This window comes from Alexandromys fortis, unplaced genomic scaffold (assembly GCF_014885135.2).
Source record: "Alexandromys fortis isolate MF-2015 unplaced genomic scaffold, M_Fortis_MF-2015_v1.1 scaffold_9, whole genome shotgun sequence".
In the NCBI taxonomy this organism is placed as follows: Eukaryota; Metazoa; Chordata; class Mammalia; order Rodentia; family Cricetidae; genus Alexandromys; species Alexandromys fortis.
Genome location: NW_026067892.1, coordinates 5,117,942 through 5,144,002, shown reverse-complemented (window position 1 = coordinate 5,144,002; position 26,061 = coordinate 5,117,942). Strand labels below are relative to the sequence as shown.

The following is a 26,061-nucleotide window of genomic DNA, read 5'->3' as shown; positions in this document are numbered from 1 at the left end:
TGAAGATTGGGCAAGAGGACTCGGAGAACTACCTTGCCTCAGCTGCTCCTTCTGCTGTCAGTGTAAACATAACCCATGTCCCCCACCACGCTGGCCTGTCCATGCCCCTCTGCAAGTCCTCATGTCATCTCTGTTCTGGGCCATGCTGATACCAATCTGCCGGCCCTTCCTTGTTTCTGTGGCGTCCTTCATGAGAGGAAAACTGCTCTGGAAGGATGGCCATGGCAGATTCTGGGTAGGTAATGCCACCGGGGCAGACTTCGGGATTGTGGCACTGGCCTTCCTTCTGGCTTGGTAGCAGACATCCAACAGGGACCTTTACTTAGCCAAGGGTTGTAACGTGCTCCACAAAGATATATATATATATAATTAGATATATAAATTTATATATATTTATTATTATTTATTTATTTATTAAGGGGTGCTATGGGGAAAACAGACTCATGAAGCTGGTACCAAGGAGCTAGCCACACAGTTTCATGGTGCCTCACCCAGTCTTCACAACCCAAGAAAGCTCGGGACCTCTGTCTCTCTCCTTTTAAGAGATCACATCTGCAGACAAGAAGCCATGCCTTAAAGTCGGTGCCCCAAAGCTATTGGTGGAATGAATTCACACAACAGCAGGTGCTCTGACTCTGGCCCATGGCAGGGGCTGCGGTGAAGATGGTTTTCAACAGCAAACCTGTGTTCTCAGCTCTGTGTAGATCAGCTTGCCTGGCTTTCTCTGAGCACAAGGGCCCTAGACCTTTCCTAAGCAGAGGATAGCCCGTTGTAGGTAGATGCAGAGCTGTGGCTGCTTCTCCTCTCTCCACTACAGGGCCAGACATCTAGAATCCCAGATACAGGTGACAAATTATTGTCCCCTTCAATGCCACCACAGTGCTGTGATCACTGAAGCCAGCTTTTTTAGGTGCACCATGAGATTTTTACCTAAGAGCTTTGGGGGGAATGTGTGTATGTGGTGTGTAACTGGAGGTTTCTCTCCTGCCTGCCAGTTCCTGAATAACCACTCTGAGGCTTAATATTAATTACAGACTGTTTGCCTGTTAGCTCAAGCTTATTATTATTAACTAGTTCTTACTTACTTAACTTAAATTAACCCGTTTCTATTATTCCATATTTACCGCAAAGCTCTTGGCTTGTTACTATCACATCTTGCTTCTCTAGCTGTTCCTGGCATCTCCCCGATTCTGCCTTCTTCCTTCCTGACTTCTTTTCTGCTTGACTATTGGGTAAACCAGCTTCTTTATTAACCAATGAGAATAAAACATATTCACAGCATACAGAGGGGCATACCACATTAGTGGTGTTGCATGTATGTTTGAATATATGAGTGTATGAATGTGGGGATGGAGTCCGAAGATAACGTCAGTGGGTAACTTCCTCAGTCTCTCCACTTTCTATACAGAGGCAGGAACTCTCATTGAACCCAGAGCTCGCCCGTCAGCTGCTCTACCTCTCTTGTTCTGGGTATATACACCCCGCCCCCCCGTGCCTCCTGAGTGCTAGAATTTACAGGTGGCCACCACACATTCATGTCCAGCTTTTACATGGGTTCTAGAGCTATGGACTCTGGTTCTCATACTTACATAACATGACTTTATCCACCAAGCCAGTCCCCTCCCTGCTCCCCCACTGCCGTCTACTTCATTTTAGAACTGTCCCCACTGTGGACACGATGGTGAGCTGTTGGGAGACCCCTTTCAGGAGAATATGAGCAGTGTACGTGACTCAGGCCCCCGTAAGAATGCCTACCGCTGTTCCTCCACCTCCCTTAACTCTGTATGGCATCACTGTAGCCTCAGTGGCTGCCATCCTGAACCCAGTGACGCCTGCCCCACAGGACATTTGTCCTCAGGATGCCCCGCAGCCTTCCCACGTTGTGTTCTGGCCTGTGTCCCTTCCTCCCGATCCTTCTGCTTGCTGGTGAGTTCATGTCCACCAGCTCCAATGTCATTACTGCTGGGATTCTGTCCAGCCAGGGACCAAAGGCCACATGTCAGGGCCTCGGGGGTCACACTGAGAGACTACCTAAGTGTGTACTTGTGGGGGAAGGGACAGTGGTTCTGATCTCTGGGGACTCTCGGACCCTTATAAATTCACAAATGTGCTCAGGAGCCTGAGGAGGCCAACAAAGAAACTTCTAAGGGCCCGGGGACTGGGCAGATGCCAGGTCAGGTGGGCCGATGCTAGGCAGAGGCTGCCTCCCTGCTGGAGAGGGTGACGTGGCTGTGCTTCCTGAGGGGCCTGTGGGGCCTGTGGAGGCTTCCTTCTGCCTCTTATCGGCTCCTGGGGTTCTTAGGGAAGAACGTTTCCCGTGCATTCATCTCGGGCTGTGAAGTCAGCGCTCGGCATATCTGACCGGAGGACAGGGAAGGCTTCCTCTTTGGGGAGTGAAAAGGAACGTGGCCTCCCTAGCTTCAGGAAGGAAAGCCCTGGCTTCCTGGTGAGAGGGAACAAACACAGGCCTTGACTCCAAACCCAGAGGAACACGTCAGAGCCTGGCCGCCTGGGACACGGATACTTGGCTGGCCTGGTCCTGCGGCTGTACTCGCGATGTCCCGACCTTATGAGACAGAGACAGGCCAGTGAACCATGGGGATATGAAAAGCTCTTCCTGGGGGTCCCTTGGAAGCCTTGGCCAAGCTGAGGTCTAGCCCTCCAGCACAGATGTCTAGGCTGCTGTGCCCGGCAGAGCCTGCTAACTGGAGGCCTGGACCTGTCCTGCGTGTGCTCAGACTCCACATGTGAGGACTGTGAGCCACGGGCATTCTCTCCCTGCCCTTCTCGGCAGGCTCTGCAGCTTCCAGGACCACTCTGCAATGGCTACCGTAGGGAGGAGTCCAGAGAAGCTGGGCATGGTTCTCTCACCCTGCCTCCTGCCACGTTTCCCCGTCTATAGCAGTTGACCCTGGCCTTGGGCGTGAGCAGCCAGCCTTACCCTCTGTCCCCTACCTGAGGGCAGGCACTCTGGGCCCCTTGGTTTTCACCATTGGGGACATACACGTGGGCCTCTCGGGTAAGGCAGACACACTGCTTGTGAGCATCCCTTGGAGCTTCTGACAGATGGCGATTGGAGAAGTGGCCCAATTTCTCTCCTGTCCCCACATAGATCAAACCTGAAGTGTGTCTGTCTATTTAGTGTCTCTGAGGCTCTGATGGTTACCTGGTTCTGTCCTTCCCTACTTCCTTTCTGGGGGGCAGGGGCAGGGACAGGGGTCTTCTCTGCATAATCTTGAACCCCACCCCAGGTCTGTTTCAGGGGGTAGGGGATCTGCCCTAGCAATTAAGCGCTGTTTGCGCTCCAACTGTCTGTCAGCTGTCCTTTTACCCATGAGTCTCTGGGTACCTGTGGCCGTTGTCATTCAGAGAGGAAAGGGACAACCTTCTTCTTGGACTGGCCACTAGTTACCTTTGACTCCAAAGACTATGGGCATAAGGCAGGGGAGGTGGAGCATGGTAGGGGAGTCTGTCCTCCTGGCACCCAGTCAGCCAAGCACTGGAGACTTTAAACAACACCTGGAAAGGTGGTGTGGTTGTGGCCGGCCCTGACTTCTCCTACCATACCCTCCCCGGCTCTGCTAATCTGGTTGTTACATAAAGCTCCTTATATAACCAGGGCAAAGGCGGAAAGCCCCATGCAAGTCAAAACAACCCCGCATGGGGCAGGAAGCCTAGATGGACAAACACATTCCGGAAAGTGGTGACCCACTGCTAAGGACTGCACGGTCACTGCCAAGAAAGGGACAGGGCAAGCACTGGGAGAGAAAGTGGTTAGACAGGTACACAAATGAAGAGATGGATGCCGGCGACTGACGTTAGGTGCAGCCTGCAGGCTGGGGACAGGTAGGGCATGGTGTGTACTTGGGCTGAGGGTCTGAGCTGCTGGGATTTGCTGTACCCCACTGCTGTGTTCTCTGCTTCCATGTTGCTGTCCCACCTCATACCAGGCCCAAAAGACTGGGAAAATCTTGTCCTACAGTTCACTGAGAAGGCAAGCTGCCCCCTGGCCTTTCTGGCCCCTCCTACTGACTTGATGGCCATAAAGGGACATCAGGCTACATAAAGCATCACAGTGACCGGGCTCCAGGTCCTCCTTGAGTCTTTGCCTCTCTCGGCCTTTTTCTTCTAAGAACTTGTCCTTAGACTTTTGATGCCAGAGATTCCAATATGAAAAACCTTGACAAAATCTCACCCACTCGCAGAGATCCCTTTTTCAAAGAAACTCACACTTTGAGGGTCTTGGGCCCCCCAAATGAGTTTTGGGGGTGTCTTTGGCGTGAGAAGGTCCCCCTACCTGGGGTGTCCTAGCTGTTCCTATGAGTAACTCTGGAACTAGACAAGTGCTTCTCAGGACGGAGCTGGCTGGGGATGTGGCCCTAGCAGAGGCGGAGGCTGCCACCCCTGCCTGGTGGGGATTGGATCTGGGGGCATGCATGTCAGACTACACACACTCTACTTGCTAGGCACTATGGGAACTAGGCTGAACATTTAAAAACACACAGACAGAGAGGTAGACGGGGATAGGGGCGGGGGCACGGGACATCCTTGAGACAAGAATGCCAAGAATGCCCCCTTTATTGTGCTTAGGGGCAGCTTATATAGGGCTTGGCCACGCCCCAGCTCTCGGGATCTTTCAGCAGCAGACCCACTAGCCTGCCATCAGGGTCTCGTGCTCAGAGCAGCTGCAGGCTGCTCTGGGCACAGGAAAGCAAGTTGTTTACAAGAAATTCAGGGTCTGGTGGTCCGCGGTCTCCAACACGTGTGGGCCTCTGAGGTAGCGATGACGGGAGTGTGTGGAGATCAAATGGTTAAGAAGAGGGCTCACAATCTGTGTAAACCTAGAGACTTAGTGTATCTGTTCCTAGCCTTTTGTTACCTTCAGACACCCTCACCCCTGCCCCAAGGCTTCATTCTCATGGATTCCTTTGGCTGGTTTATTGGGCGCCAGACATCAACCTGTCCAGCCACTCTCCTATACAGGGAGAGACTGGGATCCTGAGGAGGGATGTTTTGTGTTCTGATAGGACTGCTCTCAGCCTTAACGAGTGCCTCAAAGCAGCTGTCCCTCTAAGCCCAACTTCTAGACACAGGTTTGTCCGTTTGTCCCACCCTTTCTCTGGGGTCCTGGTGAAGGTGAGGCACAGGCCTGGTGCTGTAAGTTCCTCTCAGGGTAGAATCTTAGCTGGAGTGGTGTCCAAAGGTCCTAGACCCTTTCAGCTCACCTAGCCCGCTCACCAGGCGGCCTTGGAGTAGCTGTTCCCAGGGAGGTGTGCAGGCACACAGACACAAGACCCCAGCAGAGGAGCCTCCCACTCTCCCCCTTCTGTGGCTGCCTGGGAGCCTGGAAATGGTTATCTCCCACAGGTGCTATCTGAGGAATGCTCTCAGAAGTCCCGGAAATAAAAAAAAAAAAGAAAAGAAAAGAAAAAAAAAGAAAAAGAAAAGCAGGAGTACTCAGGGGAACTCAGGGGCCAGTTGAGCAGACTCCAAAAGGCACCCCTTATTTCGGGCACCATGGACAGGTATGGGACTCTAGGGTACCAGTCTTGACCAAGTAAAGTGAGAGGGAGCCTTTATGTAATCCCAGCACTCAGGAGGCAGAGGCAGGTGGATCCCTGTGAGTTCGAGGCCAGCCTGGTCTACAGAGCTAGTTCCAGGACAGGCTACAAAGCAACAGAGAAACCCTGTCTCAAAAAAAACAAAACAACAGCAACAACAACAACACGCCCCTGTAGTGTGACTAGCAGACCTATTTGTTCTCAAGTAGCCCCTTCCTGTTTCCTGGGGACCTGAATCCTGCTCCTGGACCACAGGCTCAGATGCTGTAATGTGCCCCACCAGCTGGGCATGCCACTTGCTCTGTCTCCTCTTGCCAGGCTCTGCCTGCCCGGGATCTTATGCATCTTATTCTCTATGTATTGATGCCCATCCATTGGTCAGTCCTTGAATGTTTTGGCAATAACTTTTCCCAACATTCTGAGCTTCTTGTCTGGGGTTTCCACCACTCAGCCCTTATGTAATGACTGCCCAGTGGACTCAGGTCCGTTATTTGACTGTTTGCTTCGCTTTTTTTTTCTTGTTCCCTTGTTTAAATATTTCCTCATGTTCCCTAATGGCCTTTGCCTAAGTCACTGCCTTTGTCTTTCGTCGTTTTAGTGGTTTCTCAGAGATTGCAATGCACCAACCAACCTTGAGCTTTGTGGTCATCTCAGTGTCTCTTTAAGTAAGGATAAAAAAAACACACTCAGACCTGTCAGAGTTGGCGTGTGTGTAACTGTTGTGGTCTAGATATGAAATGTCATGTCTCCACTCGCTCCGGCCAAGGCTTGTGTTGAAGGCTTGGCTTCTGGCTGATGGGCCATAGGGAAGCAATTGGATCACGAGTCCAAGGGGGCCTAGCTATTGCTCGTGTTAATGGCAGAACTTGGTGTTATCCACTGGTGCTGGTTTTACAAGCAATCAGAACACAAGGAGTTGTGGGGTCACAGAAACTTCCATTTACTTCAAAGGAAGGCCTTGTAGGACCTGTGTGTGGCACAGAGTCCCTGTGAGGGTTGGGATCTCTGAGAGAGTTTGATGCTTGGAGCTGTAAGAACGGCATCTGTGCTGTGGTGGAAGCTCCAGGGAGTTATGGATGTTAGGAACATGGTTTATCTACTGGGGGAAGTCAAGGCGGTAAGCATAATTGGCCCAGGAGAGAGAATTCATCGGGCAAGGCTGAGGAGATAGACCAAATGCGTGCTTCACTGTAGGATGAGACTGAACCCTTGGGTGCTGGGATGATGAGTACCTTGAATATGAAGTGTTCTCAAAAATCACTCATTTGGCAGCAATGAACTTCTAGAAGGTAAATGGATCATGAGAGCTTCAACTGACCAATGGGTGGATCTATCCATAGATTTATAATTTGGTGGCATCATTGGGAGGGGGCCAGTAAGTAGGTCACTAGGGGGGTCCCCTGGAAGGTTCTACCTTGTCCTGGGTCCGTTATTCACTCTCTTTCCTGTCTGCCGTGAGGTGATCTCTCTCTCCACCACTGCACCTCACCATGATGTCCTGCCTCCCCTGGACAGGCTTGGGAGCCACTGAGCCAACTGACACCGTGGGCGGAAATCTCTGAGGCCTTGGACTGAAACAGACCTTTCCTCCGTTAAGTTATTTCTTGCATACCCTGTTACGAATGAGAAAGTGGCCGCCATGTCTGCAAACACTGAAAGCCTCATTGGCAGGGGGTACTGTTTCTCTAGATGTGCATGTTTTAAAGACTTTTTAACACCCAGCATCAAAGTGTCCCCAGAGACATGGGCATACCACGACTCCTGTTTCTCTTCCTTCGTCCCTAAAGGTCTCAGATACTCTGAGGTAATTTCCATTCGGTCTGGGAGTGTCCTTTGGTGTGTCTTTGGAAAGTCTCTGGTAGTGAGGTCTCTTTGGGTTCTTTTGTATGAGAATCTCCTCACTTGATTTTGTCCCCGAGGGGTTTCCTCTGGCCATGGACATCTAGAGTCACAGTCTTTGAGGCTTTGTTCATTAAAGATGACCACTATCTTCTGACCTCCACGTTTTGTCTTTAATGCTTTTATTTAATTTTTTCTGTGCATGTTTACTTTGTTCCTGGCTTATCTTTAAGTCAGCAGAACTGTAAGGATATAGTTAGGTTTATAGAAAGACTAGGAAGAAGGCGAGAGAATCCTCATGCGCTCTGCTCATGGTCCCAATGAGTTTTGTTTTAGGAGGGGCTTTTGTCCCACTCATGAACCTTGACTAATGATGGTTAGGAGCTGAGTTCAGTAGCTTTGGCACTCTGGGTATTTACATCTGTGGGTCTAGACAAAGATGTGACATCGCTGTAGCACCTCACTGTCATCCACGCTTTGCCCACGTTTCCCTCCTTCCCTAACCCTGACGACCACCACATCATGGCTCCTTCCCTAACCCTGACAACCACTTCATCATGGCTCCTTCCCTAACCCTGACGACCATCTCATCATGGCTCCTTCCCTAACCCTGACGACCACCAGATCATGGCTCCTTCCCTACCCCTGACGACCATCTCATCATGGCTCCTTCCCTAACCCTGACGACCACCAGATCATGGCTCCTTCCCTAACCCTGACGACCATCTCATCATGGCTCCTTCCCTAACCCTAAGAACCATCTCATCATGGCTCCTTCCCTAACCCTGATGACCACCACATCATGGCTCCTTCCCTAACCCTGACAACCACTTCATCACGACTTCTTCCCTAACCTGACAACCACTTCATCATGGTTTCTTTTCCCATTCATGTGATAAAAATACCCCGAGAAAAAGAAAAGTTGAGGGAGAAAGGATTTATTCTGGCTCACAGTCCAGGGTACACAGTCCACCACGTTAGGGAGGTTGAGGTAGCCGGAGCTTGAAGCAAATGTCATGTGACATCCACAGTGAGTACACAGTGAGGAGCATTGCTGCCACCCTTTCTCTGTTTACCCAGCCCACGATCCCAACCAGGGAGTGGTGACCCCCAGACTTCCCAATCAACATAATCAAGACAGTCTCCCATAAGTGTGCCCAGAGCCCATCTCCCATGATCTCCCCTGTGGTTCTAGATTCTGCCAAGGTGACAGCACTCACCACCCTGTGCTGACCTCTCTTTAGCTATTCCCAGGATGTCATGTAGTGAGAAGCATATGGTACCTGGCTTTTTTTTTTTTTTTTACATACTGACATGGTTTAATGTTTCTCCTATTTTATTTTATTTTCTCATGGTGACAAGACTGGAATCCAGGGCCCTGGGCATGTGAGTCAAAAAAAAAAAAAAAAAAAGGAGAGAGAGAGAGGCAGGACCACTTCTAGAACGCACACATGACCTGCCCACATCGTGTGTAGAGTTCATAGAATGAACCACATCTTGTAACAGGCTCATGTCGCCCCCTCCCAACTACTCCAAGATGCTTACATAAAGCTCCTGATAAGGGGTCTCTGCCTGTCTCCTGCTCAGCAATGTTATTCCTAGGTGGCTTTCTGGCGCGCAGGCATTGGCTCTGAGCAGAGCAGTGTTAGTGGGTTCCCATGCAGTTTGTCCCAGGACAACTGACTGAGGTCTTGGGATTGTTGAAGATGTTCCTCTCACCATGGAAACAAAGCAGTTGTTGTCAGGTGGTGATGCTTTCTGAAGCTGATTATCACACTGTGGCGAGAATCAACACAGGCTTTATTTGGAGCCATGTAAACTCACAGATCTGTTCAAAGGCCACCATTCGGAAGGAGGGCCAGAGTGGACAGCAGCTGTGGCAGTGGCCCTTCAGCTAACCTTAACATTTGCAAGGAGGTGGAAGAGTGGATGCAGCCATGGCAGCGAGGTGAGGGAAGGGAGGGTGGATGCAGCCGTGGCAGTGAGGTGAGGGAAGGGAGGGTGGATGCAGCCGTGGCAGTGAGGCGAGGGAAGGGAGGGTGGATGCAGCCGTGGCAGTGAGGTGAGGGAAGGGAGGGTGGATGCAGCCGTGGCAGCGAGGTGAGGAGGACCTGTTCTTATAGTAGGAGAGGGAAGGCCACATAAGGGGTTGTCTGTGTCTGTGGCCCCGTGGGATATGGTCACTGTGTGGTGTTGGTCTAAACCACATGGAATCCTCCTGACAGAAGGCCAGCAGCAAGGCTCACAGGAAGACTGTATCCCACACACTCAAGTGCCACGTGTGTTCTGGACCCAGTGTGCTTTCTGGTCATACTCAGTAGCTTTTCTGCCCCCTTTCTAGTGTCAGGTGTAGGCAAGGGGATTCCCAGAGGCAGAGACTCCTGGAGTTGGGCCCTAGGATGTGTTTTGAGAAAGAAGAAAAAGTACACTTGGAGTCCTCAAAGTTTTTAGTTGTGAAGGGTTTAGCTAATAAATGTGACCAAGTGCCTTCAAGGGAGCTGTGCTGAGGTCAGTATGCGGTCAGCGTGTATTCTGGCCTTGAGCAATCAGGCCTGCTGTGCCCAGTACTCTGGAATGTTCTGAGGCCCTGAAGTGTGTGTGTTGGCCGCCTTGGTTCTGCTGTGGGAGCAGACCTGGCAGCTGGAAGGAGATTTCAGCCGGGGTGGAAACCAAGGGGTGTGTCCAGCTCTGCCTGACCTAGACCTTGCTCCTCAGGATCAACAACCCAGGAGTTGGGGGGGGGTCCCTTCACTGGGTGGCCATGGCATTGCCAAGCTACCCAGCCATCCTCAAAGCAGAGACCCTACAGCTTCTGCTCTGACGTCAGCACCAGCGCAGCTAGGAGCCTTTTCTTCCAGACTGAGTGTGCTCTTGCCTGAGATAAACTAAATCAAACAAGATTAAAGCCCTGTAACGTGGTGGCAATCCCCAGCCAGTATGGGGGAGACGTTACTCATGAACCCACAGTTAATAAAATGCAGCTCCGTGCGCCCTCTTTTCCTCCGCACCCAGCACCGTGTCAGAGCCATCCAAGAACTCACGCTAGAAGAAGCAGTCAGACACCTGCCAGGCAGGTAGGAGCAGCCTAGGAATGCTCTCCTGTGTGTCTAGACAGTCCCGACCAACCACTACCTGTCGTCATGACTGACAAGCCCGCCAGAGCGAGGGGGGGGGTGGGGGGTGGGGAGATGTGTGCACCTCGCAAGGGCTGCATTGGGGAATACCACTAGCGGGCACCAGCTGGGACAGGCCCTTGCTGTGGATAACTGCTGTGTTGAGTCGCTGTGGGTGGAGACTAACACCTTCCTGGCTTTGCTTGGCCAGACGGTTAAAGGACATTAGACCCCAGTTCCATCTGCTGATGGCACCCACAAGGTGAGTCACAGTATAACCCTGGTGTTTCTGCTCTGTCAGGGGAGCCATGCCAAGTGAGCAGCACCCAGGAAGATGCCACTTTTGTGAGGACATCAGATGATGATGAAGTGTGGCTCAGCTATCTGCCTGTTTTGTGGCCCAGGCACTGTGACTTCAGGCTGGCAAGGGCAGTGATACTTTGCAGTGGGAGTTTGGGAGTTCTTGAGAAGGGTGGTCCCAAGCTTTGTGACATGCTCCAGGTGGGGGGGGGGAGCACAGGACAACCCTGGGTGTTGCTCCCTAGGCACCAGTCACCAGTCACCATTGTATTGAGGCAGTAGCTCTCACTGGCCTGGAATGCACCAAGTAGGGTAGGCTAGCTGTTCAGAGTGCCCCAGAGGCCCTTCCGTCTCTGCCTTCCCAATGTCCAGCTTTTTTGTTTGTTTGTTTGTTTGTTTGTTTGTTTGTTTGAGACAGGGTTTCTCTGGGTAACAGCCCAGCTGTCTTGAAACTCACTTTGTAGACCAGGCTGGCTTTGAACTCACAGAGATCCACCTGCCTCTGTCCCTGCTGGGATTAAAGGCAATCCCAGCAATGCCCAGCTTTTTAAATCCGGGTTCTCTAGAGACCGAATTTAGTTCTTTGAGCTTGTAAGACAAATACTTTACAGACTAAGCCAACTTCTCAGCCTCCATCTCATCCATCCTTCAGCAATCCAGTGTGAAGAACCCTGTCTTACTATGTGTCTGTGTACTTATTGTTAATGCTTGCTGCAGGAACACATGCACCAAAGTATTACATGGGCTGCAATGTAAAGACATCTTGTGCATTCTCAGAAGCCACAATTAGAATCTAAGAAATGTTAAAGCAGCTTTTCCTGCTACCCCAACACATTCCTCAAGTATAGGCTTCTCACCTCCCTTCTGAACCTCAGCTCTACTTTCGTGAAAGCAGAGTTGATCTGTGTTGCGCTGTTCAGGTTCGCTCCTCATAATTCACATTTCTGGCCACGTATTTGCAGCCTTTCCCGATACATTTTTTTTTCAGACATGAGAACATTAGAGAAAGCAGCATCTCAGCCCGTCTCAGTGGATCTATCTCTAGTGCCGCCATACCCCTCTCCCCAAAAGATCCTGAGAGCTTTAAAAGCAACCTCTGACCCTGTTTCACCAGGAAAATGCCCTACAGCATAAGGGCTCTTTTAAAGGACACAATCCTAGTGTTCCTCTCACCCCTAATACAGTAACACATCTCTGATATGATCTGGTAGTCACTGCTGAAAGTCCTTGAGTGTCTACTGTCTTTTTCAGGTTGGTTTGTTTGCATACAAAGTCCACAGATAGAACTCTGCGGTTTCCTTTGAGCTTCTCCACCTCACCGGTTCTCAGCCCTCCCATCCCCTCTCGCCCCATCCTCAACTCTCCCCGCCGCGCCCCCCCCCCCACTTTCTTCTCCTCTTTCTTCATCTATCAGGCACCATTGAAGAAACCTGGTCTTAGTCTCTTAGAGCCTCCTACACTCCGGACACTGACTTCACCCCTGCCATGTTGTCTCCTGTGTTCTTCTGTTCCCCAAGTTGGATTAATCCAGAAGCTTAATTGTATTCCAGTGTGACCAAGATTGATGGTAGAATGACGGTGATTGTGGTGGTGATTGTAGAGATTGTAATGGTCCTGATGGTGATGATAGCCGTGGTGATAGAGATGATGATTAAGGATGATAGTGAGATGCCCTGACAGGTGATTGTTATTCCATTAGGAACAAATCACATCTGATCACTTTGGAAGTATGGCTCCCTGTGAGGATCCAGCACCATCACTGTGGAAGTTAGCATTTTCTTCCTGTTGGCCAGTGTAGTTGCCTTTGGGGGCAATTTCTGGGTCAGTATTTTATTAATTGTTTATTTGTTTGGGAGACAGGGTCTCTCTTTGTAGTCCTGGCTATCCTGGAACTCACTCTGAAGACCAGGCTGGCCTCAAACTCACAAAGATCCTCCTAATTCTGTCTACTGAGTGCTGGGATTAAAAATTTACACCCATGCATACACACTTGGTTAATTATTTGCTTATTTTAAAGACTTTCTTTATGTGTGCATGTGTCTCTGTATGTATGTGTCTGTGTGAAGGCATGCACGTGTGTGTGTGTGTGTGTGTGAGAGAGAGAGAGAGAGAGAGAGAGAGAGAGCCAGAAAAGGGTGTCCCTCGGAGCTGAAGTGGCAACGGGTGTTTTTGAGCTCCCCAAAGTGGGTGCTGGAATTTGAACTCTAGTCTTTGTAGTTGAGCAGCAAGTGCTCTAACCACTGAGCAATCTCCCCAGCCCCTTTTTAGTTTAATGGCCAATATACGAGTTCAGTTCTGCCTACTAGAAGAGGTGTCCCTGCTTCTGGAGTGTAGGACCCCCAATGGAAACAGACTCATAGAAGGCTGGTCTTTGGGGGGGCGTGGCTTCTAGGGTTACATGCAGCCTACTGTGTCCTGTGTCACTGGCGAATTTTCAGATGGCTAGTTGGGAGGACATCAAGGCATGAAGTGAGGGCAAGACCTTGGCAGCTCCTCAGCTGGCCCCACCATCAGCAACAGGACCATGGTAGGACCTTCCAGCCACAGGTCAAGCCTGTCTGCAAGGGGCAACTAGCAAGTTCATGTCAACGAATCCAAGAGGAACAGTAATGACTGTGACACCCTTCCCACCAGTAATCCGGGAGGAAGTGGGCCTGATGTCCTGAGAGGCCCCTGAGTTTCCTTCTCTCGATACCCAAAAATGCACCAGCTCCCCACTAACTTGGCACATGGAGGACCTGGCTGTTTGGTCCTTTCCTATAAATCCTATTCTCTTCAAGGCTGGCTGAGAAAAGCTGGTGAAATGAATTCTGGGAGAAATGGGTTTAGGGGTATATGTGTGCGTGCGTGTGAGTGTGTGTGTGTGTTTGTCTGTCTGTCGTCTGTGTCTGCTTAGAAATGAGTTACTAAGAACAAGGAGGCTTGGACGTGATCTGGAGTGATTTTGTTGTTGCCGCGGTTACTGCTATAGAGGGAGCAGCTCACCATTGCTCACTCGCTCTACAGGTGCCTCAGGCTGTGATGACGGACATGGCTGCTGAACACAGCATTGCCTCCATCCACGGGCCATGGCCTTTGCCACCTAGGACTGGCTGCTGGGCAGGAGCTCTGGTGGGCAGATGGAGTGGCTACAGCACCTCAACCATAGATCTTACGGGCTTAGCCAGCTGGCAGTACCCTGCGGTGGCATCCGCAAAGGATGCCAGAGCCACAGCATGATGGGAGGGCTGGCCAGGGGGGCCTGAGTCATCAGCGCTCCAAGTGAATCATGTCCTGGCACCTCCAGGCTAAGTGGTGATTTGTCAAGGCAATTGGAGACAGGCCCCAGCTGGCTGGCTGCCCCCGGCGGGCGCAGCCTGGAGTCGGGGAGGCGAGGAGGCCCCAGGGGTCCCTCCAGATGAAGCCAGGAGCTGGTCAGGTTACAGGGTCATCCTGAGAGCCCAGAGCATGGCTGTGTACCCAGACTGTACTGAAAAGACAACTCTCACATCTGCAGGGGGACACAGGACAGGACTCCCCAAAGCTGCCCACACCTCATAGAGTTCCAGTTGTTGGGGGGCGGGAATGGTCAGCTGCTTGGATTGGTGATGATTATTGCTGTTTTCCTCCTCTTCCTATCCCTCCTCCCCCTCTCCTTCCCCCTCCTCCCCCTCCTCTTCTCCTTCCTCTTCTCCCTCCTACTCCCCTTCCTCCTCCCCCTCTTCTTCCTATTTTCTTTTTGTTGTGTTGGGAATGGAAAGACTTTATTTTCTTAGAGCAGTTTTAGTTTCACAGGCACAAAGAGACTCATATCGCCCCTCCCCCTCCCCACGTGGACTCCCTATGACTGGCATCTTGTTCTAGGGAGGGCGGGCAACACACTGATGGGTTGGATATTGTAACATTTAGAGACATGTATAGCAGCATGTGTCCCAAATGACAGTGTCTTGCAGAGTAGCTTCCCTGCTCTTCCCCGCTCCACCCATTTCTCCCCAGCGCCCTCCCCTGCCCTGCGTCCCAGACAACCACCGGCAGTTTACTGTCTGAGTGGTCTGCCTTTTCCAGAGTGGCCTGTGGTTACAGTCTCATAGTGCACAGCCTGCCTGGTTCTTTTCAAATGACAGTGTGGGGAATCCTAAAGACATTTATGGGTGTGTCAGTGTCTCAGCCCCTCTGGAGTTCTAGTCTCAAACATTTGAGTGTGGATAGCCAGTCTTGTTTTCTCCTTGGCTTTCTTGACTCCATTGGAGAGCACAAGGCTGGACCCCTGTGACTCCTAGGATTGCAAGGACCCAAAGGAGATGTCTCAGTATAGACAGGTGTGGAAAGGAAGCAAGGCCTCAGCTCTTCCAGGGTCTCAGCTCCTCCAGGGTCCTCAGCTCCTCTAGGGCCTCAGCTCCTCCAGGGTCTTAGCTCCTCCAGGGTCCTCAGCTCCTCTAGGGTCTCAGCTTCTCCATGGCCTCAGCTCCTCCAGGTCTCAGCTCCTCTTGGGTCTCAGCTCCTCTAAGGTCTCAGCTCCTCTAGGGTCTCAGCTCCTCCAAGGCCTCAGCTCCTCCACAGCCTCAGATCCTCCAGGTCTCATCTCCTCCAGGGTCTTAGCTCCTCCTACCCTCAGCTTCCTAGGACATGCAACAGAGAGAACCCCTCCCTTGGACATTTGCCAGTCTTGTCTGACCCTGTTTTACATGAGGCCTTACCAGGATAACCAAAGAAAATAAACTCCCTTCACCTTCATAGAAAGCAGCATAAGTCCAGCTGCGCAGGAATGTGCTACAGGCGTGTGCACTGGGTGTCATGTACACTTGTGTGTTATATGAGTGTGCTCATGAGTGTGTGTAATGCACGCATGCCAACTGAATGCATGTTAGAAGTGTTCTAAAGGTAAATGAGGCTATGTCTTAGACAGATGTGTGTTATGAGTGTGTGTGTGCTTACGAGTGTGTTATGAGTGTGAATGTGTGTGTGTGCATGCACATATGGTCTTGTTAGTGGTGGGGTGGGGATTTCCCAGGTGCTGGGAGGGCAAGTTCCACCTCCTTGATGGCAAATGGTTGCAAATTAAGTGCCTTCTTTTCCAGAGAGTTCCACGGGAGCACAGGTGCAAGTGGTAATAGGGGTTATTCTCCAGTTTGGGCTCCTACCCAAACTCTCAGCAGATGGAAGAGTTAGCCTCCTTGACCTCCTTGCTCTCCTTGCCAGGGTGTGGTTATTTGGCTTTGGCTGGTGTTTCCTGGATACTGGGGGAACAGAGGCCATGCTCACACCGGTCTGGAGTGGTCATGATCCCCACAGTAGAATCACTGTTAAAGGGGTTCCATGATGGACAGAGGCTGACCCAGAACCTTCTGGAGGCAAAGCCCTCACCTGACACCTGAAGGCAGGGCAGCTGATGAGGCTGTAGAGTTGTGGAAGGGTTGGTTGGGGCCTTCTCCTTGTCCCCACCCCCTGTCTTGGCCTCCAGTCCTTGGCATCACTTGCTCATAATCAAATGGTGGAGTTGAGGCTCTTAGGGCTTCTCAGTCTGTGAGTGCACACCAGGACTCCAAGCACCGGCAAGCTCGATGGTCCTTTCATGCACAGGCCAGCGGACTGCCCCGCTACACAGACATGCCTTGAGTTGTGGGAAGGAAGAGCCAGGCCTCTGCTGCAGGGCCGGGAGGCCAAGGAGGTGGAGGCTTCTGTTCAGCCCATGGATCTCAGGAACACAAACATCAATAATTCAGTGTTTCAAGACTTCAGAAATCTTTACCTTTTTTTTTTTTTTTTTTTTTTTGGCCTTTCTCCTTCTTCTTTGATTCAGGATCTTAATGAAAGTCCAAGCATTCTAAGGATAGTTTAATATTTAAACAGTTATCTTCACTCTGAAGGTCGGCCCAGCAAGTAGGGTGTGAGACAGGGCCAGGGTTGGAGGAGGTGGGGGAGGGGCTGGGCTTGGGGCTGGAGGCTGGAGGAGGGGTGGGGAGGAGGGATGGGGAGGAGGGATGTAGAAGGTCTACACTCTGCCCTGACTGGCCCATGGCCTGAGCCTTTCCTCTCCCAGGCTTCTATATGTCAGGTAAGGGTTTTCCTGAACACTGGGTCCCAGGCTTCCACAAAGGACTTGCTTCTCATCCTTAAGCACAAGGTTCCCCTGTGTCCTGGCCACACATGGGGCCTCCCTGCTGGGTACAGACACCTGACTGTTAGGTCTCCCTGAAGGTGCTACCTGCTAGCTCAAGGCTGGAACTTGGTGATCTGTCCCTCAAAGCAGGACCCTTTGAGATAGATGGGTGCTGGGACAGTGACACCAAGGCCAACCCTGAAGACAGGACTGTCCTGGGTGAGTAGGAACAAGGGAGGGTGCAGCTCTGTGGAGCCACCTGCTGCATCTGTAGCCCTTGAGTTAAACTGTCCTTGCCTTTCCTTCACCTGAAGGAAGGCTTTGTCAGGAACAAGCTGGTTTTTAGGTGCAAGAGGCTTCATTTATTTGGCCAAGGGTGGTTTAAAAACAAATCCAGACATGGCTACAGGCTAAAGCAGAGTGTTCTTGTAGGAGAAGGCAACTCCAAAGTACAGCCCAGGCTAGGCGGGAGGGAGGCTGTCTTCCTTGGGGTCTCTGGGGACAATGGAATGTTGCAGGCAATGGGACACAGCTGATACTGAGGCTGTGCGATCAGACAGTGTTTGACCATTTATGGTGCCTACACTCCAGAGTCCTCAAATAGAAAACCTTCCAGACCCCAAACCGCGTGTGAATGATAAGCCTGGTGCCATGACCATGTGCTTGTCAGTGTGCCCAGGCCAGGGCTTGTGGTGCTGCCTCGGTAGCTAGTGTGTAGAAAAGGCCCTGTGGCTTGCTCGCGGAAGGGTTTGCAGTGGGGCCACTGTCAGCGGCTGCGCACTGTATATAAGTTAACTCAAATCGGGAAATAGCCAGGCCAGCTTAAAGGTAAACAATTATATTTTTACTTATTATAAGGGGAAACTCACCACTCCCACAAGAATGGGAAGTCCAAGTTCCACTGTGTCCCGTGGGAATCACCCAGAGAGAGCAATCACCTGGTACGTCCCAGTTTTAGTTCCTGGGCTCCAGGTAGCCACACCTTAACTAGATTCCACTTCTTAAAGATGATTGGTTAACAAAGCTTCCTCACCACAGTGTCTCTGGGGCATCTCTGTGGAGATGGGTACTGTTGAAGACTGGTATGCTCACTGAGTCGGAGGAATGTCTGGAGATAGACCCTCCACCCCTGACCCCAGCACCTTCTTATGAACTCTGGAGCAGCCCTGTCTTACATCACTCAGGGGTGCCCTGTCCCCAGCCCTCCAGATGACTCCCAGATCTCATTAGCATCTTGCAAGGGGGGCTTTTTCCTGCCCCAAGCAGAAGTGTCCCCAGGGTCTCAGAGGACCTTCTGGGGCCCTCCACTCCCTTTCCAGCCTACCTCCTCATCAGCACCTGGACTGTGCCCCACTGTCCATGATACCTAGGACTATAAGACTTCAGGCACGCTACACATTCAGACAACATCACCGAATAATGCCATCCCTGCCCTGAGGGGTAGGGGTTTGGGTTGAGTGAGGCGGCAGCGTGAAGCCCAAAACCTTCTGTGGCTAGCGTTTCTCACTCAGCGCATCGCCCACGTGGCTCTTTCTCACTGCTATTTGATTATCCACAATTCACCTTTCACACTGAACCTAAGATGGTGAGGAAACTGTTGCGCGTACGTCCTGGTGTGTGAGTGACCCTCTGATTGAGGCTCACACAGGGCCATCCCTACTTCTTCCTTAGTCTGAATAGCATTGGCCCCATTGGTGAGTCCTTTGGGTCATTTCTATATCTCTTGAGTATCCTGGTTGCACCCTATAAACTGCAGACTTATGAGGTAGGGTGCACCCATGCTCTGCAGCCTCTCCCGCACCAGGGTGGGACACAGCATTTGTAGGGTCAGCACGGATGATGCTGGTGATGCCATGCGCCTCTCTACTGATGGCAAAGACCCTCCCCATACCTGAAAGGACAACTGGAAAGATGAAAGTGAGAAAAGACAGAGACCAGAGGCTGGCGTTCCCACTGCTCTCTTGATGGCACATCCATCCGCCGCTGGTCTCCTGAGTCCCTGGCCACACTTGGCGCTGCTACACAGGATCCTACCAGGGATATCTGCTGCTCGTGACCCTGTTTTTTCTGTAAAGTCTGCCTTGGACCTGGGGAAGGATCAGTGCCCAAAGCCTTCTGTGGCTAGCGTTTCTCTGAGGTTCCAGAGATGGCAGTGCTGGGGAGGGGCTGGCTTACCCAGTGTGACTCTGAGTGGACCTCAAGAACTGGAATCCAGGGCCGGGCACATAGCCAGGGCTCCGGGTGCATCATGCTGAGAATTTGGTTTTCTTAGAATATATACTGTAGTGGGCATGGTGACCCACAATCCCAGCACCTGGGAGGGGAAGGCAGGAGTATTCTAAGGTTGATGTTATTGTGTACTATATAAGTAGGTCCTGTCTTAATAAATAAATAAACAAACCCACACATTTTATTAAGTAACGTTCCCTAAAAGTCCAGGTCAGCCCCGAACCTCATTTTCATTAGGAAATAGGGTCTTTTGGAAGTGTTGCTTCAGATGAGGTCACGCTGGAATAGGGTGGTCCTATCTAATGATCATGTCCTTATAAGAAGAGGGACGTTAGATTGACAGTCTCACATGAAGAAGGAAGGCAGCATGTGACAAGAAGGCTGGAGTGACAGGAGGGACCCTCCCTGGAGCTGTTAGAGGCAGATGGTCTTGCTCCCTAGCCTCCAGGACAACAGAGAACACACTCTTGCTTCTTGAGTCCCCCGGATGGTGGCAACTTAGACACTTAGCCATACAAAAAAATCCTGAAGACTGCAGACTGCTTTTCCACCTGTCTGGGACATCTGAAACCCTCTTTCCACAGGGTGAAGCTAATAATGACAGTCATATTCTCAGGGACCTTTCTCTATTCTCAAAGGCCCCGCCTATTCCTGGCCACTCAGGTGTCACCCACCCACTCGGTGCAGGGCCAGGGCTCATCAGCCCACATGTGTCCCCGGGGACAGGGTTACAGTGAGAGCCCAGCCCCTGTGAGGGTGGTAGGGAGGGGAGCAGCCTCCACTGAAGCTCGATTCTTTGTTGTTGTGGTACTGGGGTAACTCTGCTCCCCAGGCCAGCTGTCCAACAGCCACGGAAAGTTCCAGGGGGGGAAAATTCCTTAGCAAATTCCTCCTGTGTCACTGGAGCCGAGGGCAGTCTCTGACTCTACGGCACTCACGTTAAAGTCAAGGAAACTGGTGGTACCGAGTGGAGTCACCAGGATTTGACATCCTGTTGTCATGGGGTGGAGCTCGGTGGGACAGTTGACATCATCCTATAGAAAAAGACCTGGAATGGTCAGAACCTCTAGCCACAGTCCCTAAGCCCCAGAATCGACAGCCAAATATGCCACTAACAGCAGCCAGGTGACATCTGCAGAACAGTCCCACCCACAGGCACTGGCCCCGGAGTCCACCCCAGGGCCCTCAAAGAGAGAATAGGTCATGCTAGGGTATGTACTCTTGATGGGCAGCCTCACGCCTTCTATAGATAGCCTTCCATCTGGGTCCTCAGAGCCCAGGCTTATGAAGTTACCTATCACCCAGGGGCAGGAGTCTCAAGCCTCCTTAGACCTGCTTCTCTTTGTCCCCCACATTCCGGAAAGTGATCCCTGCACTCCAACTAGGCAGTACATGGAGAGAAGACAGGATTGTCCTTTTAGACGAAGGACAGACCAGGGGACTCGTGGAAGCAGCGTTTGTCTCTGTGACAAAGGGGACTGACCACGGGTTAGAACAGCTTAGACAACAAGGTCATGGAAGGTGTGGGGGTGGGGGTGGGGGGATGTGAACTGCAAAGAGACTCAGGGAGAGGGCTGGCTGTAGGATTAATGCAGCCAAGTCAGTGTGGGCTGGGGGTGGAGAAGGTGGGCAGGGTGACAGGTGAGGGTGCCTGTAGCCAGCCAGGCTCTATGCTATTGCTAGCTGAGCAGAGAAGGTAGTGGGATTAGTGGACAGGACCCTTACCATCCAAAGAATGTGGAAGTGGAGTCCTGTGAAGGTCGGTAGCGTGGGAAAGGTCCTGATAGACCTCTGCTGGCTGCTGGCTTAGGTTGTGAGCCTGTCTCACCAAGTCCGCAGCCAGCTTTCAGCCACTTACCTTAGACAGTGGATCAGACTGAAAGTAGTTCAAATTACACTTGAGAAAAGCCCTGCATCATACCCGGAGCCCCTCTGTGGTCACCTCAGTGGATTTCTGGAGAACTGTGGGGCTTGCACCACTGCCTAGGGCTGTGGTGAGAGGAACACATGAGGAGGTGGGGGACAAGGTCGGTGGAGTTCCTGTGGGTAAGGTTTGCCCTAGCCACAGGCACCCCCATGTCTGCCTGGGCCAGGGATTGCAAGATTTTGTTCCCAAACATGACCACTGAGTTGCTTCTGGGGCAGAAGTTTCTAGACCCTGTTTTCTCGGCTTTTATTCTCTCTCTCTCTCTCTCTCTCTCTCTCTCTCTCTCTCTCTCTTTTATTGTCTCTCTCATTGTCTCTCTTTCATTATCTCTGTCTCTTTCATTGACTCTTTCTCTCTCTCATTTTCTCTCTCTCTCTCTCTCTCTCTCTCTCTCTCTCTCTCTCTCTCTCAGACAGGGTCTTGTTACATAGCTCACAGTCCTTCTGCCTCAGTCTCTCATGTGAGCTACAGGTCAGGTAAAACATAGCTTTATCATCATGGAGTAGTGGGTGGCAAAGCCAACACACCAGGGACATGACTGTTTCCAATAAAGGAGCTTGTTAGACTCTAAGAGAAGCCATCCCCAAGGGAAGCCACACAGGATAGCCAGGAGTCAGCCAGGAAGTAGAGGGAGCCAGGGAAAGAAAGGTGGGCAGGGGGCAAGTGTAGTTTCTATGGTGAGGCCAGACAAGCAAGCAGCTGAGGTCAGGCCGGCAAGAGAGTGTGAACTGTCACGTGTGGTGTGTGACAAGTGCAAGAAATGGTGGTCTGGATGACTTGAGGGCTAAGAACTGTGGTTGGCCAGGTAGTAGCTGAAAGACACCCTGTAGGGAAACTCTTGGATGTCTCTAGGAATTGACTTAAATTGCATCTGACTGTTTCTCCGGGGACAGTAGGGCCCCTGTCAGGGATTAAGATAAAGAAGTTGTAAGTTGCTCGTCTCCAGGACTGGAAGACTAGAGTGATTGGAATAGCCATGATGGGTTATAATGTCATAATGGTCAGTAGTTGGTGCGGTATCTCTCACCTGTATTAGCATCCCATATCCCATCTGGCCTGGTTCTCACGGGCACCTATTGCCCCATATGACCCTTGAGCCTGTGTGATTAATTCTCACCCTCTAAGTGTCTTCAGAGGATCTTGAGTGGGAAGTAGTGAATCTCGGGACTGATCCACTGAGGACTTGGAGGGCATGGTGGGTACCATCCACAAAGGGTGGTATTGGGTGATCCCCAGTGCTTACGTACACTCCCAGAACAGCATCTTGGTTGTCAAGGGGTCTCCCTGTTTCCACTGGCCTCCCCTTAAAAGATGGCCCAGCCACCAGCCTCCCTCTTGTCTTTCTCCAGGCCTGGAACTAGGCATGGTGGGAGTCAAAGGGGGCTGGATTGCCCCAGGTGTGAGGATGCCAGTCACACGCCCGCAGCCAGGGCACAGCCCCAGCCTGGAGTCCCCACAGGCTTCCCCAGGGACAGAACAGAGGAACTCCCTCAGGCGCCTCTCTCTGGGGCACCAGCAGTGTTTGGACTTCCACACAGGTCTCTGAGGAACACCCCAAGGCATCTGCCCGATGTGCTGTCAGAGGGTTTCTGGAAGACAGATGGCCAAGCGGAAGTTTGGGACGAGGTGCAACAGCGTGGGTGCAAATCCTAGCGACGCCTCCTTCAGCTGAGAAGCATTCTTGGTCTTCTCTGAACCTTCATTTCCTCCCCCCTGTGAAGTAGAAAGGACAGCAGACGTTAGTCAGAGAGAACTGTGGAGATTGAGAGCTGGGGCTGGGCAGGAGGCGTGAGTAAATACCAGCTGCTGTGGGTGCTGCAGCACCAGAGGCTCCGAGGAGTGGGGAGCTGGGAGGGAGATGAGGGCCCTGGAGCGTTGCCTCCACCAGGCAGGAACAGGGTACATATCAGAAAGAACACTGGGAACCAGCCTGGTTCTAGCTTTACTGGGAAGGCTGGAATCACTGCACAGTGAAAGAAATGATCAGATTGCAGGATCCGCCAGGCCTTGCCAACAGGGGCCCCAACTGCAAATTTCAATGGAGGAAGCCAAACAAGCCAGAGAAATTCCTAGGTTCACACATGACTCCAGAAAGAACCTTCTGGAAATGCAACAGACCCTCCCATCTTGCCTTGCACCCTTCATGAAGGCCCCCTTGCAGAAGGACCAGACAGAGAGAGAAGAGTTTGGGAAGCCAAGGGCACCTAGCCTCTGGCCCGAGAAGCTGCTGTGGGGGCCAAGCTGACACTGTTCCAGGGAATGCCCTTTTGCCTATCTGAACTCTAGCCATGGCTTTCCACCCCTAATCTAATGTGGCTGGTCCTTCCACTGTCTTCTGTGGACATGCTGGCTCATTCAAATTGATTTTTCCCCCAAAGACATTTTGCAGAGTACAGCTTTCAAAAAAAGAGTTCAGTATAACTGCTGTGGCTACAACCCAGGGATCTTACGTGGCTATCTGGCCTGCCTGCCTCTTCTGTTTTTATTGTTTGGCTGGGGGGGGGGGGGTGCTTATTCGGTACCCGCCCATCTGTGGTGCCACCCAAACTGGCCTTCGTGGACTTTGTTCTTTTGGGAAAGTTATTTGATGCAGAGAGGAGGGATACAAAGTTTCTGTTGGCTGGCAGGGGCCACCAACTGTATTTTATGTTAATTTGACATGAAGTTGAACACACACAGTTGACTGTGCCCTGGCAGCCGACAGGCCTAGGGTGACCCTGGTTAGAGCCTTGCTGATATCTCCGGATCACCAGAGCTGGTGAGCACAGGAAAAGCAGAGCCTTGTCATAGTGTCTAACTGCCCCTAACTTCTCCTAACTTCAGGTGTCTAACAGCTCCTAGCCACCTTCAGGGCCACTGTCTACCTACACTGCAAGCCCAGGCCACATCGGACCCAGAAAAGCCAGAGCCCACACTGCCTATCCCAAATTGGACCCTGAGGGGCAAAGCAGAAGGGACAGGAGGGGCAAAATGGTCCCCAATCAGCATATTCTGGGAGCTCAGGAGCTCTGGCCTGTGCAGTTCAGTGGAAATGCTAATTCTTGCCCACAGCTGGACACAGCCTGATCACAGAGCCACAGAAGGAGAAATTTCATGGGCTGTCGCATATGAGTCCACACAAATCCATCTGTTCAAGACCAAACAGGAGCATCATTTGGAGATGGAGTCCTCACAGGGGTACTTAAGACCAAACAAAGCCTTAAGTGTGGACCGGAGCCATCAGGACTGCGTCTTCATGACACACAGAGGAAAGACCAGTGAGGATTCATTTTCGGGTAAAAGAGAGCTGCCTCAGGAGACCCAGCCCTGCCACAGCTTGGCCTTGGACTTCCAGCTTCAGGATCCAGGAGACAGTGAACCTGGTAGGAGGAGCCTTCAACCTCAGGACATTGGCACGAGACTCCCGTGGTGTTAGTCTCTGAAGAGTTCTTTCCCTCCCTCCCTTTCCGGTGGATTGGCTGGAGGCAGGTGGGGTCTGTAGCCTGCATTGCAAAGGCTTCTGAATTCCCACGGGTTCCTTCATGAGTGGGTGGGTAGGCTGGGATTACCGGCCCACCCACTACCTGGCTTTGTGGCCATTTGTTCTGCTGTGCTAGCAAACTCGTTTGACATCTCAGTGAGGTAATAGCGAGTTCCCAGAGCCTGGCCCCTAACAATGCTGGGACATCTGTCCCCTCACTTTCTGTGGAATTTGCATTGCTTTCTGCCTAATGTGTTCTGCCCCAGGAGGCCCTGCAAGTTCCTGGCTGACAGTGATACCAACGGCAGCGCAGACCAGGCAAGAGCATATAACTAAAATTGGTGGCTTTGTATGTGAGGCAGCCCATCACTGGTCCCTCGAGGCATCCACTGGGGCAAGCCATCTGATTGTCCCCTTGGGAGGCAGAGTTCCTTAGAAGTCATGACTGCCCCATCTGGAGCCTGTATGCCGCTGGACCCCAGCTGAAGTGACTTATGGTACACAGGAGAAAATGTGAGACCACGCTGGAAGGGAGTCTTCTTGGCAACCACTACGTAACTTCTCAATAACTTGCATGTTGTTTCAATTTAGACCTCAACAGATCAGACTTCCTCAGGTGGGTTCCCCAGGAAACCCCAGTGGTCACGCTGGAGGAGATGCAGCTGCTGATGGGATTTTCCCAGCATTCTCTGCTTGGCTGGGCAGAGATACAGATAGATAGTGCTACTTCTGGGGTTAAAAGGGCACCCCACACATAGCCCCATCTCGAGGCCTCTGGAGGCAGAGAAGAACTACTTTCAGCAACCAGGAATGGCTCAGTTACTGATCTGAGTTCTAGGACATTCCACAACTCTAGCAATGATAAAATGCCCTTCATTCTAGCTAACATTATTTCCACCTTCAGGTGGGGTCAATGAGCTCAGCTCTGGAAAAGAAACAGACAAACAAGAGTGTTTTGACAGTGTTGGCACCAAGTCCTGTGATAAGGGACTTGGTGGACAAAGGGGTGGACTGTCTGTCTCTGCCTCACTTGTACACTCGGTCTTTGGGTCGGCCCTTCCTTCTGGATTTTGCTGTCTGGATGTGTCAACAGGGTAGAGGGGAGACCACTACTCATCCCAGCTCCCCGCCCATGCCCTTGGGGTTCAAGCAGGCCACAAACCAGTAGGCCAGGTGTACGGCCCTGCAACCCCCACTTTGCTCTGCCCTGCCTGCTTTGTCCACAGAGAACTTGGCTTAGCATGGGTTCCCCCTACCCAAGGGCAGGCCTGAGCCTGGATATGAATAAAGGAAGTTGTTTTTAGAGCCCATCTCAGGAATCCAATCGATCCCCAATGGGGCTGTGGAGATCGAAGGACAGATAAGCTTTGAGAACAGCCGAGTGCTGTGTGCAACAGTGTCTGCCCTCTGGGGCCCCAGGTAGAGCATAGCCCTACGGTGATGCCAGGCAGCCATGGCCAGCTCCTACTCCTGTTGGCTGACCTTTGCTCTTGGGGGTCTCAGATGGGCTGAGTACAGATTGCTGTCAATCAGAGACGAATGGGCACAGACCA

The 26,061-nt window shown here is 51.8% G+C and overlaps 1 long non-coding RNA gene across 1 annotated transcript; it reads left to right on the top strand.

The window, feature by feature from the left end:
* The first annotated feature begins 3,727 nt into the window (after window positions 1-3,727).
* On the top strand, window positions 3,728-25,813 carry LOC126501172 (uncharacterized). Its single transcript, XR_007591558.1, has 2 exons — window positions 3,728-3,846; window positions 23,872-25,813. It is a non-coding gene; the product is annotated as an uncharacterized lncRNA (long non-coding RNA).
* Window positions 25,814-26,061: the final 248 nt, after the last annotated feature.